Source organism: Oncorhynchus nerka, linkage group LG9a (genome assembly GCF_034236695.1).
Source record: "Oncorhynchus nerka isolate Pitt River linkage group LG9a, Oner_Uvic_2.0, whole genome shotgun sequence".
In the NCBI taxonomy this organism is placed as follows: domain Eukaryota; kingdom Metazoa; phylum Chordata; class Actinopteri; order Salmoniformes; family Salmonidae; genus Oncorhynchus; species Oncorhynchus nerka.
The window spans coordinates 59,821,937-59,843,729 of NC_088404.1; the positions used below are offsets into that span (position 1 = coordinate 59,821,937).

Here is a 21,793-nt window from a genome sequence, read left to right on the forward strand (position 1 = left end):
AACTACACAAGGAGCGTACCGTGGTGCATGTGAATTCACAACTTTATGTAATGGGAAAGATTCAGAGATCGTCAAAAATGCCTTCACCTTTGACTTGAATGAAGTTCAACTTTGATGTGATGATTGAAAAGCTGAATGAATATTTTGTGCCACGGTGCAATGTGATTCACTAACGAGCCTGTTTCCATGAACGGATTCAAAAAGGGGCAGAGACTGGCAACATAATCAGGATTTGTCTTATTTCTGTAGGTATATATGGATGATTTATAAAGCCAGTGTCACGATCTTGGAAATGAGCGGACCAAGGCGCAGCGTGAGTATAGTTCCACATATTTATTTTTATTGAAACTAACAAAACAAAACAACGACGGTGAGGACATAGTGCCCAAACACACTAACAAACAATCAATATCCCACAAAACACAGGTGGGGAAATAACTACCTAAATATGATCCCCAATCAGAGGCAATGATAAGCAGCTGCCTCTAATTGGGAACCACATGAGCACCAACATAGAAATAGATATACTTGATCACCCCCTAGTCACGCCCTGACCTACTATACTAAAAATGAAAACGTGTCAGTGTGTCACTTTCACGAGGTTGGAGTAAAAACATGTTCATCTACTGAAGACATTGGCTCAAACTTTTCTAAAGGTTTTGCCTTTAGATTTGGAAATTTTCACTTCTCTCATTGACTTCTCGAACCCCAAACGTGGTCTGTTTGGTCGGTTTCACAAGGTTTCCCGGATGTCTCGTGATGGATTGCGCCTCTGGGATTAGAAACTCTATGATTCAACTGTATTAGAGAAGATTTTTGGAGTGACATTGGAATGAAACAATCACATTTTGACATGCTATGGGTGGCACCGAAAAAGGCCTAGACAGGTCACAACTGAGAACGCAAGAGAAAATAATCAGTGGCGCCAGCAGTGGTTTTCCCACGCTAGCTAGCTTAAGTTGTACAGTACCAGTCAAAAGTTTGGACACACCTACTCAGTAGTTTTTCTTTATTTTTACAATTTTCTACATTGTAGAATAATAGTGAATACATTAAAACTATGAAATAACACATATGGAATCATGTAGTAACCAAAAAAGTGTTATACAAATCAAAACATATTTTACATTTGAGATTCTTCAATGTAGCCACCACTGCCTTGATGACAGCTTTGCACACTCTTGGCATTTTCTCAACCAGCTTCATGAGGTAGTTAACTGGAATGCATTTCAATTAACTTCTTGGTGTCAGGGGGCAGTATTTTCACATCCGGATGAAATGCATGCCCAAATTCAACTGCCTGCTACTCATCCCCAGAAGATAAGATATGCATATTATTAGTAGATTTGGATAGAAAACACTGAAGTTTCTAAAACTGTTTCAATCATGTCTGTGAGTATAACAGAACTTATTTAGCAGGCGAAACCCCGAGGATAAACCATTCAGATGTATTTTTTTGAGGTCACTCTCTTTTCAATAGATTTTCATTGGGAATCCAGGGACCTTCTTGCAGTTCCTACCGCTTCCACTGGATGTCAACAGTCTTTAGAAATTGGTTGAGTTTTTTCTTTGAGAAATGAAGAAGTAGCCCTGTTCAGAACGAGGGTAAGTTGTAGTGTACTGTTTGTTAGAGGCGTGTGACCAGAAAGCATGCTACAGCTTGTTTTCCTCCTGTATTGAACACAGATCATCCCGTCTTCAATTTGATCAAATATTTACATTAAAACATACCTAAAGTTGTATTACAAAAGTAGTTTGAAATGTTTTGGCAAAGATTACAGGTAACTTTTGAGTTATTTTGTAGTCACATTGCCCAAGTTGGAACCGGTGTTTTTCTGGATCAAACGCGCCAAATAAATTGATATTTTGGATATATATAGACGGAATTAATCGAACATTTGTGATGTTTATGGGACATATTGGAGTGCCAACAAAAGAAGCTCGTCAAAGGTAAGGCATGAATTATATTTTTATTTCTGTGTTTTGTGTCGCGCCTGCAGGGTTGAAATATGGTTTTCTCTCTTTGTTTGCGGAGGTGCTATCCTCAGATAATAGCATCGTTTGCCTTCGCCAAAAGGCCTTTTTGAAATCTGACATGTTGGCTGGATTCACAACAAGTGTAGCTTTTAATTTGGTATCTTACATGTGTGATTTCATGAAAGTTAGATTTTTATAGTAATTCATTTGAATTTGGCGCTCTGCATTTTCCCTGGCTTTTGGCCAGGTGGGACGCTAGCGTTCCACATATCCCAGAGAGGTTAATGGTTCCCAGGATATTTAATTAGGTTGGGGGAACATGGTGTGGACATGACAAGAGATATGTTCCAAAACACAAAAACTGCATTTGTACTGATTATTACAATGTTTCTATTAGGTTGCAAAAAATATTTGCAAGAACATTCCCAGAACCCATTTTGTATGTTCTTTGAAGGTACCCAGAATACTTAATGAGGTTGTGGGTACATTACAAGAGATATGCACAGTTTTGACAACATTCATGAAATGTTTAAAGTTAGGTTGCAAAGGACAGATTAAATGTGTTCTGGGAACGTTCTTGTAACATCAGGTGAATGTTTTTTTCACCCTAAACTAACAATTGTAGGATAATCCTGTAACGGCGGGTGAGTGAAATGAGTGAGGAGTCAGATGCACAGAGCGAAATGAACAGGAAAACGCTTTAATGTCCTTCAAAACGTAACAGGTCCAAAACATGGGTGAATGCCCAAAACACTGGCGCTAAACCAACCCAAAACCTAGATACAAACACTGGACAGCGAAAACCCAAAACAAAACACGATACATCACCAAAACGTAACAGGTCCAAAACATGGGTGAATGCCCAAAACACTGGCGCTAAACCAACCCAAAACCTAGATACAAACACTGGACAGCGAAAACCCAAAACAAAACACGATACATCACCAAAACGTAACAACAAACAAGCCCGCACAAACACCAGCGGTCAAAACTAACTTAAATAACACCCATCCCAAAACCCCAACAAGGAACAGGTGAAAACAATTAGACAAAAACAAACGAAAAGGAAAAATGGATCGGTGGCAGCTAATAGACTGGCGACGACAACCGCCGAGAGCCACCTGAGCAGGAAGGGGAGCCCCCTTTGGTGGTATTCGTGACAAATCCGTACAACTGGACAGTTTTTTTTATTTTGAGAACATATATTTTGTGATGTCCCCACAATATTCTCTCCAGACTTTTCCTACAACTGAAATAAACATTTGGGAACCTTTTAAGGAACATAATAAAATGTGTTCCAGAAATGTTCTTGCAACCTCAAGTGATTGTTTTATATAAACATTCTATAATCATCAGTTTGGACAGTTTTTGTGTTACGAGAACATTTACCGCGACCTAACGAATGTTCTGGGAACATTCACAAAACCAATTTTGATTTGCTGGGAGTACTCTGACTGTACTGCTGGCCAGGGAGGGTGGGGTGGGGAATGTAGGGGGGAGGGGTGATGGCGGTCTTGAGCTCTCAAAGACTCCATTGTCTGACAGGCAGGGTGGCAGAGTGGAGCGATGGCTTCACGTTCAGCGCATGACTCTCTCTGGCTGTGCCCAAAATGGCACACCCATATTCCCTATGTAGTGCATTACTTTTGACCAGACCCTCAAATAGCCATAGGGCTCTGTTCTAAAGTAGTGCACTATTTGGGGTCTATGGTGACATTTCAGACAAAGACACTCTCTCTCTCAGCAGCCCATCCCTGCCCCCTAGCATGGCCTGTCTGTTGGACGGGAGGAATGCAGCAGTAGCTTGCTGTAGGCATCTCTCCCCAGGCAGGTTAAAGTGTAGCCATGCCATGTTTTCTGAAACTAAGTGGAGAGGCTCTGCACAAAAGTAAAGCTCTCTGAAAACACACACACATACAGACAGGAACCACGTGGCCCTTCTCTCCAACCTTTACTGCTGGTTAGGGACAGGACAGTGTTCCCAGTGGGTGCATGTGTGTGAGTCTATGCATTCTTGTGCTGAACAATGCAATAGATACTGACACACAGACCACTTACTGCATATAGAAAATAACACATCAGCTTTATAGTTTCATATGGCACAACCCACTAAAGAGCGGTAGATGAGTAATGAGAGAGAAAAGGGAATGACTCACGTTAATCTCTAGGTCTATGCTCCATATCATCACACACACACGCACACACACACGCACGCACGCACGCACGCACGCACGCACGCACGCACGCACACACACACACACACACACACACACACACACACACACACACAAAGAGAGAGAATACATCGGGTAGAAGGCCAGCATCCCGAAGTCTCCTTTTCACTGTTGACATTGAGACGGGTGTTTTGCAGGTACTATTTAATGAAGCTGCCAGTTGAGGACTTGTAAGGTGTCTGTTTCTCCAACTAGACACGCTAATGTACTTGTCCTCTTGCTCAGTTGTACACTGGGGCCTCCCACTCCTCTTTCTATTCTGGTTAGAGACAGTTTGCGCTGTTCTGTGATGGGAGTAGTACACAGCATTGTACGAGATCTTCAGTTTCTTGGCAATTTCTCGCATGGAATAGCCTTTCTTTGTTTCTAGCCATTTTGAGCCTGTAATCGAACCCACAAATGCTGACGCTCCAGATACTAGTCTAAAGAAGGCCAGTTTTATTGCTTCTTTAATCAGGACAACAGTTTTCAGCTGTGCTAACATAATTGCAAAATGGTTTTCTAATGATCAATTAGCCTTTTAAAATTATAAACTTGGATTAGCTAACACAACTTGCCATTGGAAGACAGGAGTGATGGTTGCTGATAATGGGCCTCTGTACGCCTACGTAGATATTCCATAAACAATCAGCCGTTTCCAGCTATAATAGTCATTTACAACATCAACAATGTCTACACTGTATTTCTGATCAATTTGATGTTATTTTAACGGACAATTTTTTAAAGTTTTTCTTTCAAAAACAAGGACATTTCTAAGTGACCCCAAACTTTTGAATGGTAGTGTGTGTGTATTTCTCAGGCAAACAAATCGTACTACTCATACACATACATTACCAGTCAAAAGTTTAGACTCACAAACTCTTTCAAGGGTTTTTCTTTATTTTTTACTATTTTATACATTGTAGAATAATGTGTGTGTGTGTGTGTGTGTGTGTGTGTGTGTGTGTGTGCCAATGTTTGTGTTGCTTCACAGTCCCCGCTATTCCATCAGGTGTTTTTTTTCTTTTTTTTAAATCAAATTTTACTGCTTGCGTCAGTTACTTGATGTGAAATAGAATTCCATTTAATCATTTGGGCTGCAATTTCTGAGGCTGGTAACTCTAATGAATGTATCCTCTGCAGCAATGGTAACTCTGGGTCTTCCTTTCCTGTGGCGGTCCTCATGAGAGCCAGTTTCATCATAGACCTTGATGGTTTTTGCGACTGCACTTGAAGATATCGCATTGAATGACCTTCATGTCTTAAAGTAATGATGGACTGTCGTTTCTCTTTTCTTATTTGAGCTGTTCTTGCCATAATATGGACTTGGTATTTTACCAACCTTTACCTACCTTGTCACAACACAACTGCTTAGCTCAAACAAAGGAAATAAATGTAAAATAAATTCAAAATAAGGAAATAGATTTTAACAAGGCACACCTGTTAATGTTGTAAGAATGAAATAATTCTGTTTTTATGACATTCATAGCAAATGTGTTTTAGGTTTAGCATAATATTGCATTGATGTTCACACAATATACATTTGATCTAATCTTTGAGGTCCTCAGAAAATGTCAAAAACTTTTTGAAACGTTGCACCTAACATTCTCAGCATGCAAATGAAAACAGATTGGATTAAATCACCATTATATTTTTAATTCATAGGACACTTAACCATACAAATGAAAACAGATTGGATTAAATCACCATTATATTTTTCATTCATAGCACATTTAACCATACAAATGAAAACAGATTGGATTGAATCACCATTAAATTTTTCATTCATAGGACATTCAACCATACAAGCACTTCATATATTGATAATCTGCACATGTGGGATTTGAACCTGCATCATTAGTTCCCAAGCTAGGTCTTCTAGCCTCTGGGCCACCAGGGAAGCGCTTTCTCATCGTTTGTTTCCAGTATATAACCATGGTAGTGTGGTCATTCAGGAATTGACAACAGTAGAAAAGGTTTCCCAGAGGTGATTTCAAATCCTTATTGCAGCTTAGTTGAATAAGAGGGCCTCCCTGTTGGTACTTTAGATAAACACATTTCCCAGAGAAGGGGCCAGGTATGGGCTTCAGGCCACTGTTTAGAGTCAGTCCTAGGGCTATGGCGGTCATAACATTTTGTCAGCCGATGATTGTCATTCAAATGGCTGCCGTTCTCACGGTGATTGATTGTTAATTAACATCAACAGATTTAGCATCTCCTGGCTTCCACACATCTACATAAAAAAAGTACATTTACTATAGCCTACACCATCACAATAAATCCATTATTTATTTAAAAAAGAAACATGATTTGAAGAAAATGTAGTCTCTTTCAAAAGAACAGAATAGCATGCTCAGAATTGTCTTTATGTTAGGTCCTGATGTGGCTATGCCAAATGGCTGTGGACTGTACTAGTTCATTTAGCAGACAAGATTTGCTAAGAATTCCGTTTATATTATGTTATAGTATGAAGAATACAGTTGAACATAACTGAATAAAATAGAAAGCATATTTTCTCCAAACGATTTGAGGGAGTGTGGACATGTGGCTGTTCTGTGTTGAGCGGTTAACAAACAAACAGGCACACTCCTATATGCTTAAAAATTCATTTAGAGTTATTAATGTAACTTTAGTTTTGATACAAACGTTGGGCTATATGTTTTGATTTTTAATACATTGTAAGGCTGCATGATGCCACTCTAATGATGATTTGATAAAAGTCACATGAAAGGCATGAGTTCTGCTTTGTTTTTTTTTGCACAGGCTGCACACACTTCATCAGTCTCTCATATACAATTTGACAAGCACTTGATAATACCTCAAATTTCCCAGCGGCATACCCTTTGTGTGGCCGTAATTCCCCCCCAGTGACTGTTGTGCCCTTGGGCTGAATCTAATAATTATAATTCCCTTATCCCGGCTGCGTACTGTGAAGCACCTCTCACGCAGGAGGGTATAACAGCAAATTATTCAAAATGCTATCATTTAGCGGGAAAACACCATTCTCAAAAGTGACCACAAATACGATAATGCATATTATGTCATGCTTTTATTATAAAGGTGAAATTTTATGGTGAAAATGATCTTCCCCAAATTATAACAAAATCACGCTGCGTGTGTACTATCGGCTAGGCTACATGAGGTGTGCGACTATGATTTGAAAAAAGGCATGCACTGTTTCTTGCCTTACTGCTTAAAAGCTGGGCGTCATTCAGTTATAATATATATAATATATATAATTCACAAGTGATAGGCTAATATTGTCACACATCAGACTATTTTTGATTTAAACTTGTCGACATATACTAAGTGATATATGTGTGATTTTTATTTTATATAGAAGTGACAACTATCATGCACTTTTCTCGAAACAGGGGAAGGGGAAGAAACACATGTCATCTACGCACTTAAATAGCGAATAGAGGACACTTTTCCCATGGTTAATTTTCATGCCAGCCAAGTAGACTATACCCCGTTGTAAAGTAGGACCGTTGATAAATTAATATAGTAGGCGTAGCCTATAGAAAGCTGATGGGAGCCTTCTCTTTTTAATAGAGGCCATCAAAACTCTATTTTCTCATGCAATTGCATAGCCTATAGAAATAATGCGCAGCATGAGCTCATGTGCTCTCATTAAGTGTTTGACTAGATTTTCGATTACATTTGCATTGAGGTCGGTGTAATTAGAGGGACGATAGAGTGCTGAGTACCAGGCAGTTTGGTAGGCTACTAATGATCATCAGCAGCATCAGAACTTTGAGAATCCTAATTACCATGACTCAATAGTTACGTGGAATTTGACTGCCTTCTGACTTGTGACCCCTGATGTGGCAGTAGTATGGTCACCGTATGTCACGTTGGTATGAATGGGTTCGGGAGACAGGCGCAGAAATGCGTAATATGTTTATTTTATTTCTTACCCAAATTACTGCGTGCCATGTAAAGGCATGGGAACGAAGACCAAACAAATACTACACAAAACACAGGGTAGAAACCCAAAACAAAAGAGCGAGGAATACTTCGAATAAATAACACAAGTGCCCAATGATTAACCCACGGGACGAGACCCGTAATCATCTGCACAATCCACAATGGCACAAAAGCCAAAACACACAGCACAGGTACTCACGTGCACCAACGGACATAGTAATAATAATCAACAGCCCCATGGTGAACAATGGGCACATATATACAAATACAATCAGTGGGAATAAGGGACAGGTGTGCGCAATGAAAGTTCAAGAGAGATCTGTGACACCGTAAGGGCCCTAGTCAGAGAAAGAGAGAGAGAGAGAGAGAGAGAGAGAGAGAGAGAGGGAGAGAGGGTGAGAGAGGCACAATCAACACCTTTCTAGTTTACATTAAAATGACTATTGAATTGTGTTTTCTGATGCTGTAGTTATGTAGTGTATGTATGTGTGTGAGCTTTTGTTGGTGTGTGTGTTCCCCCCTCCTTTCCCTCCTTTATCCCAGCCCTCCTCCTCATCCCCTCCGCGCAGCAACTACCAGTCATGTAAACAGACAGTGCTCCAGAGGAATGCTGGACTCTGTGACCTCACGCCCTGTGCTGCTACAGTGCAATGGATTCAGCTGTACAAAGGCCGCCCCATGCTGTGCTCTCCAGCCTCGAGCTGCCTCCTCCACCCCGCCGCTGCCCGCCCGCCATCCCAGAGGCCCGTCAAGGCAGACAAAAACAGACCTACTTCATCCAACACCGCCGAGACACACATGCAAACATTCACACAAACACACACACGCGCACACGCACACACACACACACACACACACACACACACACACACACACACACACACACACACACACACACACACACACACACACACACACACACACAAACACACACCCACACTGTTCCCTCCCTCCCTCAACATAGCTGTCAGAGCAGCTACACTACCAGTTCCTGAGGCTCAAAAGGTTTCTTCTTACCCTCACCCTATGCCCTGCTAGATGTATAAAAGAAAATATATATAAATACCCTAACCCTAACTACTTTAAAACACTACTAACTACATTATAACCCCTATAGAAGTAGTCTACTTTAAAACACCTATAGAAGTAGCATAACTACTTTAAAACACCTGTAGAAGTACACTAACTACATTAAAACACCTATAGAAGAACCCTAACTACATTAAAACACCTTTTGAAGTACACTAACTACTTTACAACACCTCAAGAAGTAGCCTAACTACTATAAAACACCTATAGAAGTACACTAACTACATTAAAAAACATATAGAAATGCCCTAATTACTTTAAAACACCTATAGTTGTACCCTAACTACTTTACAACACCTATAGAAGTACCCTCATTACTTTAAAACACCTATAGAAGTAGCCTAACAACTTTAAAACACCTATTGAAGTAGCCTGTACTGTGCCAAGACCAGTAGAAGTACCATAACAACTTTAAAACACCTATAGAAGAAGCTTAACTATTTTGAGACACATATTGAAGTAGCCTAAATACTTTTAAACACCTATGGAAGTTCCAAAACTACTTTAAAACACCTATAGAAGTAGCTTAACTATTTTGAGACACATGTTGAAGTAGCCTAAATACTTTTAAACACCTATGGAAGTTCCAAAACTACTTTAAAACACCTATAGAAGTAGCATAACTACTTTAAAACACCTGTAGAAGTACACTAACTACATTAAAACACCTATAGAAGAACCCTAACTACATTAAAACACCTAAAGAAGTACCCTAACTACATTTAAATACCTATAGAAGTACCCTAATTACTTTAAAACACATATAGAAGTACCGTAACTACATTAAAACATGTATAGAAGTACCCTAACCACATTAAAACACCTTTAGAAGTACCCTAACATACATTAAAACCCTTGTAGAAGTACCCTAACTACTTCAAAACATATATAGAAGTACCCCAACTGCTTTAAAACACCTGTAGAAGTACACTAACTACATTAACCACATATAGAAGTACCCTAATTACTTTGAAACACCTATAGAAGTAGCCTAACAACTTTAAAACACCTATTGAAGTACACTAACTACGTTAAAAAACATATAGAAATGCCCTAATTACTTTAAAACAACCTATAGTTGTACCCTAACTACTTTACAACACCTATAGATGTACCCTAACTACTTTAAAACACCTATAGAAGTACCCTAACTATGTTAAAATACCTATAGAAGTACCCTCATTACTTTAAAACACCTATAGAAGTACCGTAACTACATTAAAACATGTATAGAAGTACCCTAACTACTTTAAAACATCTTTAGAAGTACACTAACTACATTAAAACACCTATAGAAGAACCCTAACTACTTTAAATCACCTATAGAAGTTCCCTAAGTACATTAAAACACCTATAGAAGAACCCTAACTACATTAAAACACCTATAGAAGTAGCATAACTACTTTAAAACACCTGTAGAAGCACACTAACTGCATTAAAACACCTATAGACGTAGCCTAACAACTTTAAAACACCTATTGAAGTCGCCTGTACTGTGCCAAGACCAGTAGAAGTACCATAACAGCTTTAAAACACCTTTAGAAGAAGCCTAACTATTTTGAAACACATATTGAAGTAGCCTAACTACATTTAAACACCTATGGACGTTCCAAAACTACTTTAAAACACCTATAGAAGTACCCTAACTACATTAAAACCCATATAGAAGTAGCATAACTACATTAAAACACCGGTTGATGTAGCCTAACTACATTAAAACACCTATAGAAGTAGCATTTATACTTTTAAACACCTATAGAAGTACCGTAACTGCATTAAAACTCCTATAGATGTACCCTAACTACATTAAAACACCTATAGAAGTACCCTAACTACATTAAGACCCATATAGAAGTAGCATAACTACATTAAAACACCGGTTGATGTAGCCTAACTACATTAAAACACCTATAGAAGTAGCATTTATACTTTTAAACACCTATAGAAGTACCGTAACTGCATTAGAACTCCTATAGATGTACCCTAACTACATTAAACCATCTATAGAAGTAGCCTAACAACTTTAAAACACCTGTAGAAGTACCCTGTACTGGACCAAGACCAGTAGAAGCATTAAACTACATCAAAACACCTATATAAGTAGCCTAACTAATTTTAACGCCTAATGAAGTAGCCTGTACTGTGCTAAGACCAGAAGAAGTACCATAACAACTTCAAAACACCTTCAGAAGTAGCCCTTTTTGAAACACATATCGAAGTAGCCTAACTACTTTAAAACACCTATAGAAGTTCCATAACTACTTTAAAACACCTATTGAAGTACCCTATCTACTTTAAAACACCTATAGAAGTAGCATAACTACTTTAAAAAACCTATAGAAGTACACTAACTACATTAAAACTCGCATAAGTGTACCCTAAATATATATTTTTAAACTATAGAAGTACCCTAACTACATTAAATCACCTATAGGTCTACCCTAACTACATTATAACATCTATAGAAGTACCCTAACAACTTTAAAACACCTATAGAAGTAGCCTGTACTGGACCAAGACCAGTAGAAGTACCATAACTACATCAAAACCCCTATAGAAGTAGCCTAACTATTTTGAAACACATATTGTAGTAGCCTAACTACTTTAAAATACCTATAAAATACCTACCTTCCATACTACTTTAAAACACCTATAGAAGTTCCATAACTACTTTAAAACACCTATTGATGTAGCCTAAGTACTGTCACTGGCACAAAAATGTTTGTTATTAAATCTGTGTTCATGGGTACAGATTTTTGTGAAAAACAATCGCTAGTAGACACCAGAGACAGTGGTGTAGAATACTTAAGTAAAAATACTTTAAAGTACTACTTAAGTTGTTTTTTTGTCATTTAAATTTATACTTTTACTTCACTACAAAAGAAAATAATGTACTTTTTATTCCATACATTTTCCTGACACCCAAAAGGACTCGTTTCATGTTGAATCCTTAGGAGGCATAGATTCATTCACTTATCAATCTGGCAGACTCACTCAACACAAAAGCATCGTTCGTAAAAATATATGTCTGAGTGTTGGAGTGTATCCCTGGCTTTCCGTAAATGTTTAAATGAGAGAATGGTGCCGTCTGCTTTGCTTAATACAAGGAATTTGAAATGATTTATACTTTTTCTTTTGATACTTATTATGTATATTTGAGCAATTACATTTAGTTTTGATACTTAAGTATATTTAGAACCAAATACTTTTAGACTTTTACTCAAGTAGTATTCTACTGGGTGACTTTTACTTTAGCAACTTTCTATTAAGGTATCTATACTTGTACTCAAGTATGACAATTGGGTACTTTATCCACTACTGACTAGAGAGAGGTGCTGCAATTGCTCTGCTAATAACTTTTTTTTCACTCTAACCAGACCTGTCACTGCATTCTGTTTGAAACCCTCCCCTACTTCTTTTGAGTATGTAGTGGTGTGTTGTGATATTTCCATGCTGTGAATAGTAATGGTCTCTACCTGCACTGCATACTGTCAGACGAATGTTGGACCTTGTTACCATCACCGTTGAGAGAGCGAGAGAGTTCAATTATTCCCTGTCTGGTTTTATTACCTGACATGTCTGGACACTTTCATCTTCTGTCATTGCAACTGTTTTATCTCCTTAGTTTATCTTAGTCTACTTGTTTTTCTTTTCTTTCCTACACAAATATGTACTTATCAATAGACAATGCTTTCTCTCCATGAGTTGACGTGAGGTGACTGTTTGTTTCATACTTATACCTTTAGAATTAGTGTTGTGTGGTATGTTGTTTTTACTTAATGGGGCAAAAAGAAGAATGAGGTCTGATGAGCTTGAGGAGGAAAGGTGAAGATAAGAGGAGTCTTTATAGAGATGGGTGAGAGGAGAGACATTAGAGAGTGCAAGTGTAGAGTTCATTATAAAGTTATAATATTTAAAGGTGTTTGCTGAATGAGAGCTATGTGTGATTTATTGGAATATCTTGTAATATTATTGTCTTGTTATATTGTTTATTAAAAGAGAGTTTTGTGTCCGAGGGGAGGATTGGACATAGTGGAATGACACTGCCCTCTACTGGTGTTTGGCCCCTGTACAGGTCAATCAATCAATCAAATGTATTTATAAAGCCCCTTTTTACATCACCCAATGTCACAAAGTACTGTACAGAAACCCAGCCTAAAACCACAAACAGCAAGCAATGCAGATGTAGAAGCACGGTGGCTGGGGAAAACTCCCTAGAAAGGCAGGAACCTAGGAAGAAACCTAGAGGAACCAGGCTATGAGGGGTGGCCAGTCCTCTTCTGGCTGTGCCAGGTGGAGATTACAACAGAACATGGCTAAGATGTTAAAATGTTCATAAATTACCAGCAGGGTCAAATAATAATAATCACAGTGGTTGTAAGAGGGTGCAACAGGTCAGCACTTTAGGAGTAAATGTCAGTTGGCTTTTCATAGTCAATCATTCAGAGTTAGAGACTGCAGGTGAGTTAGAGACAGCAGGTGCGGTAGAGAGAGAGCCCAAAACAGCAGGTCCGGGACACAGTAGCACGTCCAGTGAACAGGTCAGGGTTCCATAGCCGCAGGCAGAACAGTTGAAACTGGAGCAGCAGCACAACCAGATGGACTGGGGAGCAGCAAGGAGTCATCAGGCAAGGTAGTCCTGAGGCATGGTCTTATTGCTAAGGTCCTCTGAGAGGAGAGAGAGAGAAGAGAGAGAGAGAGAGAAGTCAGAGAGAGAGAGAGAGAGAGAAAATTAGAAGGAACTTACTTAAGTTCACACAGGACACCGGATAAGACATGAGAAATACTCCAGATATAACAGACTGACCCTAGCCCCTCAACACAAACTATTGCAGCATAAATACTGGAGGCTGAGACAGGAGGGGTCGGAAGACACTGTGGCCCTGTCCGACAATACCCCTGGACAGGGCCAAACAGGCAGGATATAATCCCACCCACCATTCCAAGCACAGCCCCCACACCACTAGAGGGATATCTTCACACACTAACCTACTGCCCTGAGACAAGGCCGAGTATAGCCCAGAAGACCTCCCCCACCCCACGAGCCTGAGGGAGTCGCCAACCCAGGCAGGAAGATCACGTCAGTGACTCAACCCACTCAAGTGACGCACCCCTCCTAGGGACTGCATGGAAGAGCACCAGTAAGCCAGTGACTCAGACTTAGAGGCAGAGAATCCCAGTGAGGAGAGGGGAACTGGCTAGGCAGAGACAGTTCGTTGCTCCAGTGCCTTTCTGTTCACCCTCACACCCCTGGGCCAGCCAGACTACACTCAATCATAGGACCTACTGAAGAGATGAGTCTTCAATAAAGACAAAGGTTGAGACAGAGTCCACGTCTCTCACATTGATAGGCAGACCATTCCATAAAAATTGAGCTCTATGAGAGAAAGCCCTGCCTCCAGCTGTTTTCTTAGGAATTCTAGGGACTGTAAGCAGGCCTGCGTCTTGTAACCATAGCGCACGTTTGCGGCAGGACCAAATCGGAAAGACAGGTAGGACCAAGCCCATGCAATGCTTTGTAGGTTAGAAGTACAACCTTGAAATCAGCCCTAGCCCCAACAGGATGCCAGTGTAGAGGCTAGCACTGGAGTAATATGATCAAATTTTTTGGTTCTAGTCAAGATTCTAGCAGCCATCTTTAGCACTAACTGAAGTTTATTTAGTGCTTTATCCGGGTAGCAGGAAAGTAGAGCATTGCAGTAATCTAATCTAGAAGTGACAAAAGCATGGACTAATTTTTCTGCATCATTTTTGGACAGAAAGTTTCAGATTTTTGCAATGCTACGTAGATGGAAAAAGATCTGTCCTTGAAATATCCTTGATATGTTCGTTAAAAGAGAGATCAGGGTTGAGAGTAACGCCGAGGTCCTTCAAAGTTTGATTTGAGATGACTATACAATCATCAAGATTAATTGTCAGATCCAACAGAAAATCTGTTTGTTTCTTGGGACCTAGAGCAAGCATCTCTGTTTTGTCCAAGTTTAAAAGTAAAACATTTGACGCCATCCACTTCCTCATGTCTGAAACACAGGCTTCCAGGGAGTGCAATTTTGGGGCTTCACCATGTTTCTCACTGAGAGTTAACATTATCAACAAGAGATAAAATATATAGTGTAAACAATAGTTATCCTAAATCGGAACCTTGAGGAACACCAACATTTACAGTTGATTTGCCAGAAGACAAACCATCCACAGAGATAAACTGATATCTTTCCGACAGATAAGATCTAAACCAGACAATAACTTTTCCGTGTAGACCAATTTGGATTTCCAATCTCTCCAAAATAATGTGGTGATCGATGGTATCAAAAGCAGCACTAAGTTCTAGGAGCACGAGGACAGATGCAGAGCCTTGGTCTGATGCCATTAAAAGGTTATTAACCACCTTCACGAGTGTAGTCTCAGTGCTAAGATGGGGTATAAAACCAGACTGAAGCATTTCGTATACATTATTTGTTTTCAGGAAGACAGTGACTTGCTGCGCAACAGCTTTTTCTAAACATTTTGAGAGGAATGGAAGATTCGATATAGGACGATATTTTTAAAATATTTTCTGGGTCAAGGTTTGGCATTTTCACGATAGCCTTTATTACTACCACTTTTAGTGAGTTTGGTACACATCCGGTGGATAGGGAGCCGTTTATTATGTTCAACATAGGAGGGCCAAGCACAGGAAGCAGCTCTTTCAGTAGTTTAGTTGGAATAGGGTCCAGTATGCAGCTTGAAGGTTTAGAGGCCAAGACTATTTTCATCAATGTGTCAATAAATACAGTATTAAAAAACGTTGAGTGTCTCCTTGATCCTTGGTCCTGGCAGTGTTGTGCAGATTCAGGACAACTGAGCTTTGGAGAAATACGCAGATCTCAAGAGGAGTCCAAAATTTTATTTCTAATGATCATTAACTTTTCGTTAAAGAAGATCATGAATTTATCACTGCTGAAGTGAAAGCCATCCTATCTAGGAATCTTTGGGTTGTCCGAGAATATATAGCACGGCTTTTGATGATCCTTGGTTGGTGTCTGAGCAGATTATTTGTTGCGATTGCAAAAGTAATAAAATGGTGGTCTGATAGTCCAGGATTATGAGGAAAAACATGAAGATCCACAATATTTATTCCACGGGACAAAACTAGCTCCAGAGTATGACTGTGGCAGTGAGTAGGTTTGTAGACATGTTGGACAAAACCCAGTGAGTCGATGATGGCTCCGAAAGCCTTTTGGAGTGGGTCTGTGGACTTTTCCATGTGAATATTAAAGTCACCGAAAATGTGAATATTATCTGCCATGACTACAAAAGGTCCAATAGGAATTCAGGGAACTCTGTGAGGAACGCTATATATGGACCAGGAGACCTGTAAACAGTGCTATAAAAAGTTATTGATTAGGCTGCACATAATTCATCACTAGAAGCACAAAAGACAAAAATGCAGTCATTTTTTTTGTGAATTGAAATTTTCTATCTTTAAATGTTAGCAACACCTCCGCCTTTGTGGGATGTGCGGGGGAAATGGTCACTAGTGTAGCCAGGAGGAAAGGCCTCATTTAACCCAGTAAATTCATCAGGCTTAAGCCATGTTTCAGTCAGGCTAATCACATCAAGATTATGATCAGTGATTAGTTAATTGACTATAACTGCCTTGGAAGTGAGGGATCTTACATTTGTTAGCCCTATTTTGAGATGTGAGATTTCACAATCTCTTTCAATAATGACAGGAATGGAGGAGGTGTTTTTTTCCAGAGATTGCTAAAGTGAACACCGCCCTGTTTAGTTTTACCCAACCTAGATCGAGGCACAGACACGATCTCAATGGTGATAGCTGAGCTGACTACACTGACTGTGCTAGTGGCAGACTCCACTAAGCTGGCAGGCTGGCTAACAGCCTGCTGCCTGGCCTGCACCGTGTCTCATTGTGGAGCTAGAGGAGTTGGAGCCCTGCATATGTTCATAGATAAGATGAGAGCACTCCTCCAGCTAGGATGGAGATCGTCACTCCTCAGCAGGCCAGGCTTTGTGGGTGAGTCCCAGAAAGAGGGCCAATTATGTACAAATTCTATATTTTGGGAGGGGCAGAAAACAATTTCAACCAGTGATTCAGTTGTGAGACTCTGCTGTGGAGCTCATCACTCCCCGTAACTGGGAGGGGGCCAGAGACAATTACTCGATGCCGACACATCTTTCTAGCTGATTTACACGCTGAAGCTATGTTGCACTTGGTGACCTCTGACTGTTTCATCCTAACATCGTTGGTACCGACGTGGATAACAATATCCCTATGCTCTCTACACTCTACAGTTTTAACCTTAGCCAGCACCATCTTCAGATTATCATTAACGTCGGTATCCCTGCCCCCTGGTAAAGAGTGTATGATCGCTGAATGATTATTTTTAAATCTAATACTACGGGTAATGGAGTCGCCAATGACTAGGGTGATCAATTTGTCAGTTCTAATTGTGGGAGGCTTCGGCGTCTCAGACCACGTAACGGGTGGAGGAGAGACCAGAGAAGACTCGGACTCGTTGCTTAATGGGGAGAACAGTTGAAAGTTTCTGTTTGCTGAATGAGCGACACCGGTTGAGCATTCCTACAGCATTTTCTTCCAGAAGCCATAACAAAATTGTCCGGCTGCGGGGACTGTGCGAGGGGATTTATACTACTATCTGTGCTTATTGGTGGCACAGACGCTGTTTCATCCTTTCCTACACTTAAATGACCCTTGCCTAACGATTGCGTCTGAAGCTGGGTTTGCAGCACGGCTATCCTCGCCATAAGGTGATCGTTCTCCTGTATATTATGAGTACAGCGACTGCAATTAGATGGCATAATGTTAATGTTACTACTTAGCGAGATCGTGTAGAACCATAAAGCGTCCTGGGTGAAAAAGTTGAATGAAAAAAGTAGAGCGAAGGAAAAATACAACATAAAATGGTAATTAAGAAGTAAAAACCGTGAAGTTGGCAGGTAGCAGAGAAACGTTAGCAACAAACCGCACAGCAGCACAAAAACAAGTCTTAAAAGTTGTGACCGGAATGAGGAGAGAGACGGGGAGGGGGAGACAGATGGGGGGAGGCACTGAGACAGAGGGAGATAGAGAGAGACGGGGAGGATGGAGACGGGTAGGAGAGAGAGACTGGGAGGGAGATGGGGATAGAGAGAGAGACAGGAGGGAGATGGGGAGGGAGAGAGAGAGATGGGAGGGAGAGAAACAGGGAGGGGGAGAAACAAGGAGAGGGAGACCGGGAGGGATGGAGAGAGATGGGGAGGCAGAGAAAAAGTTTGAAGTTTTAGCTTAGTGACCTTTCCTTTTCTGCATATTGCATTCCTTCTCTAAATTGATTATAATGTTATGAGTTCAAACACCTCTCTGTCTGTTTGGCACACAAAGACGCTGACACTCACAAACTGCTAGACATACTCACAAACACACAGAATCACACTTACCCCTGTGTCTGAGGAAGGAGAGAGTTCTGTCTGGTGCCATAGCAACCAATGCGGATATTCATCAGGAGGAAAGAGAAAGAGAGAGAAAAAGGAATTGGCAACGACAGAATGACAGGAACCTAATGAGATAGAGAGGTGAGGGAGAAACAGAGAGACAGACTCACAAACACACACACACACAGAAACGAGATGAAATGAAGAAATTGAGGGCATCTTAGGACACAGAGAAAGAGTGATAGAGCGAACGAGAGAGAGGCAGAGAGAGAGGGGGAGAGAGGCAGAAAAAGAGAGAGAGAGAGAGGGCAGACCGAAGAGTAAGAGCAAACACAGAGACGAAAGAGCGACAGCGACAAAGGGAGGAAGGGAGGGAAAGAAACAGAGAGAGATAGAGAGGCTGCTCAGTCTCTCCTAGACACAGATTGTTTTTCCATCCTCATGACTGTGCTGTTCAGTAAACTACAGGCTACTGTGAACTCAGACACTGCAGTATTAGTCTCACTCAGGCCTCGTTGTCCGCCATGACTGGGGGGTCTACTGCACCCTAATATACTGTACCTCTAGCCCCGCTATTGGACTAGGGTAGGGTCTGACAATCAGACACTGCAGCAGCACTCTCAGTGTGCTTCACCCAGACCAGGTTCCATTTTCATAGAGTGTCTCAGAGTATGAGTGCTGATCTAGGATCTGGTCCCCCTGTCCATATAATCTTGTTTATTATAATCTGAAAGGGATTCCTGATCCCAGATGTATATATCCTACATGCATCTATTGTAGTCTATCCATGAGAGACTAACACTACATCAACTGCACAATGTGGTCTGAGCAGTAATCTAAACCAGCAAGGCTTGCAACAAACAGACATGATACTATAGATATGCTTACAGTTGTGTTATTTTTGATTATGTAGTCCTATGCTTGAATCTGTTCTTCTGATTGTGTAAAGATTCCCCTCTGGACTACCCTGTATCACCCATGGAATTATATATTACAACTCTAGAATTGACATTGAGGTCCTAGTAACATACATGAAAATCCATCCATCTGGTAAAGGAAGTCTTTATAGAGAAGGGAGGGAGGAGACGTTTGAGTGCAGGTGAAGAGTTCATTCTAAAGTTATGATATTTAGAGGTGTTTGCTGAATGACAGCCATATGTGATCTTTTGGAATATCTTAAAAGAGAGCTATATGTCCGAGGGGAGGATCGGACATGGTGAAAAGACACTGCCCTCTACTGGAGTTTGGCCCCTGAACATGTGAGAGGAGCGAGATGGGGAGGGGGAGACAGTTGGGGAGAGGCAAAGAGACAGGGGAAAAAGAGGGAGGCTGGCAGGGAGATGGGAGATGGAACATAAAATGTGACTCACCCCTGGATGAGGTCTTATGTAGCAAAATGTGATATGGTGTTTTTTACATTGGATAAAAGTAGAGACTCAGAGGGACAAAATGGTATGACATACACTGCATTTTTGAGGAACAATGGGAAAGTTATTCTGCTTTAAAAGTTGATCAACTTTTAAACCCACTTTGGAGAAAATGGCCTTTGACTGTTTTGGTATCTAGTGAAGAGTTCCTCTTTATCTAAACCCATTCAGCAACGTTCACACCCTCTTAAGCTTTAGTTCCACCCATCTCGTTTCGCTCTCAGAGCGTTCAGAGTGCCAGTGATTTGTTTACCTATGGATAACATGAAAACAGCCTAACCAGCTCTACTGACAACAATTTCATTACACTTTTTTTAGCTTAAGACATTTAGCTAGCTAGGTAAACAATGAACCTAGCTTAGTAAACTACGTGTAAGATCACACACGTCACGTAACGTTAGCTAACGAGCCAGCCAGCTAACGTTAGCTAGTTAAACAACAGTGAACGTAGCGCCAAATCATTTCGTTACTGCCCTGCATGAATCTGCTGGGAGCTAACCAAACATGTTTAATAATAGCTAGCTAACATTAGGCTCTAACAGGAAGAGAAAACGGCTCTGGAATAAAAATAATAACTTCATACACGTAACTTTAGCTAGGGAGCCAGCCAGCTAACACTTGAGCTTGAAATGAAACCACTCTCTGTCAAAATTAGAAATGTGTAATATCTGAATATGTGGCTAGCTAGACTATCGTCATCTCCCTTCATGCATGATGGTGCGTCTCCATCCTCACGGATGCCATGCCACGGATGCCCTTAGTTTGAAGATATAATCCGGAGACAGTTGTTCTCTCTATCTCTTTAGCTATCATAGCTATTTAGCTTCTCTGATTCCACTGCAAAACTTGATCCTCCAGAAAGTGGAGAGCAACAAGTATGCAGCTCCACTACACAATGCATAAAAAAAGCTGCATTCGACAGGATTACCAACACAGACCGACCAGCTCAAATAGACAGAAGCCTTCTATATACCAATCCGAACTCTTCTCTCGGCATGTCCAGCAAACACTCATTATCTCAGCCAATCATGGCTAGTGGGAATGTTGCTGACTTTTTCTGTGGCTTAACCAATAAGGCTCATAATTGAACAATTGTATTCGTATTTACAGATGGCATACAAGTTTGTTATTAAGTCACATGAAAGTTCATGTGTTCCAGAAGGCATTTCTGCCAAAAAAAAACACATTTTGATAACAAACTGTTTTTTTTTATGTTCAAATGGCTCTCCTTCGAAGTCGTGACTTGCGACATATGCCTAGTTTCCTGAAACGGGTCACACATACTGTGTTAAACAATGCATCTTCACAGTATGTTTAGCTAGCTAGCCAGGCAGTTTTAGTGTAATTATTCCTTGTAATTTGTTTTCATTACCCACATCGACACTACCTCTATCAGAAGACACTACTCAGACAACACCTAGTGTAGCCTCTAACCTCCCCACTTTGTCTTGTGCTCTGTAGGTGGCTGAGTCAACGTTTATCTTATTAATGAGGACACGGAGATGGTCTATGTTCAGTGGTCTTTATGGTAAGTGTTCTCTCTCTGTTTTTCCTTACAGGCTGTGTGTATTGTAATTAGGGTTACAAAAGGAGGGTATATTAAAGGAAAATGTCAAAGTTTACCAGTAAACTACCAGAATTGTGGTAACTTTCAAGAATTTTCCCGGATTTATCACAAGACATCTAGTGATCTTTTTGGGTACTTCAGATTATCACAGGTGCCTG

General features: G+C 40.4%; 1 long non-coding RNA gene across 1 annotated transcript in view; it reads left to right on the top strand.

Annotated features, from left to right (window-relative positions):
- Positions 1 to 21,793, top strand: part of LOC115134612 (uncharacterized) — a 116,861-nt gene that overhangs the window by 19,587 nt on the left and 75,481 nt on the right. Inside the window, exon 2 of the long non-coding RNA XR_010464757.1 lies at positions 21,530 to 21,596. This is a non-coding gene — a long non-coding RNA (uncharacterized LOC115134612). The remainder of the gene's footprint in view (positions 1 to 21,529; positions 21,597 to 21,793) is intronic.